The following is a 1,569-nucleotide window of genomic DNA, read 5'->3' as shown; positions in this document are numbered from 1 at the left end:
ATCTGCCATGGCAGGATTTTAACCAGCATCCTCAGAACATTAGCCACGCTTCTGGATTAATAGTCTAGTGATTGTACCACTAGGTCATTGCCTCCTGGCAGTTTATAAGACAGAGCTATAGTCATTGTTCTTAAGCAGTTACAGTAGTTGGGTGGAGGGGGTGCAAAGGCAAAGAAAAGATAATAGATAAAATACACATTGGCCACCTTTTCTTCAGAATAAGTCATTTATTGAGCTACTGCAGAAAGCAAAAATCCATAGCCAAGATGCCTAAGCAGAATATGAAAATATATCAACTTTCTCTCTAAAGAAAAATCAAACTAATTCCCTTCATATTCTTTCTAGTTATTTTGTTAAAATGTCCTGCCTTTTACTGGTGATTATTAATTGCACATGACTATATTTAAATTTGTAATTGCAAATCAGACTGTTGGAAATGTGTGAAACAAAATTACAGAATGTCTGGAGGGCAGCCAATGAAACACAGTATCACGTAATTTAACAGCACATTAACCATGAACAATCTTAGTGGAAATGCGAACGCAATTATGAGATAAAAATCCATGCTGACAAGTTATTCTCATGATGAAGGAAAATACTAAGTGGAGTGTGATCACTCAGTTGCCTAGCAACAGCATATTAGAACCTTTAAAACAGTCGTCAAAGAAGCTCAGCTTTTAAGAACAGTATGCTATATATCAATGCACCCTCTCTTCATGCACCCAAGCCAGGGAGAAACTTTAACAAGTTCATCAGAAATTAAAGGCTTCTGACCAACAGCTGGCATTGTACAATTACTGTTTATAACATGACAACTAGTTAGTAAAATCACATAATGATTGATCATTCCATCAATCAAAGGTTGTACCAATAAATTTGGAGCAATTTTTTTCAATGTCAAAAGATGTTGAATTCCTTACTTGTACGTTTTTGAACCATTTAATATTGCCAGTACTGGGTACATGTAAAATAAAGCTGTACAAAATTTCACTTCTGGCAAGAAAGCAGATAAAAATTTAAAAACTAGAATTTGTCTGGAGCTGCCTGCCCTAGTGTAAAGGCATATCTATAGTTATTTGCCCAATTATCAAGCCATTATAGAACAGCCACTAGCATTAAATCTAAAGATCTGCAAAGTGGGTTAGTGATTGCTTTTTATTTAGTAAAAATACAATTGATTCTTGTGTGCATTTATTGAGGAAAAACATGGGGGTGGGGAGGGCTCAGAAGAGGAATAGTAACAGTGAGGAAAAAAATAAGTGTTGTTGATAATTGGCAATTAAAGGAATGCACATTAATGCAGGCTCTGAATTACTGACAACTAGAGAAACATGGGACAATTGAGCTAGGAGAAATTTTGACAAATGATAGCTAACTCTGGAGTAAAAATAAATATGAGATAAACTAAATTCAGCAGGAGAAGTCAATGCTTACATGCATTTCGCATGAATTTGAAATCTGACTGCAGGAAGTGATAGACAAATAAAAAAATCTGCTTTGATCTCAATTCATTTTAAGCATTAGAAATAGTAGGAACTGCAGATGCTGGAAAATCTGAGATAACAAGGT

The sequence above is a fragment of the Rhincodon typus genome, chromosome 2, assembly GCF_021869965.1.
Source record: "Rhincodon typus isolate 14 chromosome 2, sRhiTyp1.1, whole genome shotgun sequence".
Classification (NCBI taxonomy): Eukaryota; Metazoa; Chordata; class Chondrichthyes; order Orectolobiformes; family Rhincodontidae; genus Rhincodon; species Rhincodon typus.
Note: the sequence above shows the minus strand (reverse complement) of the source record.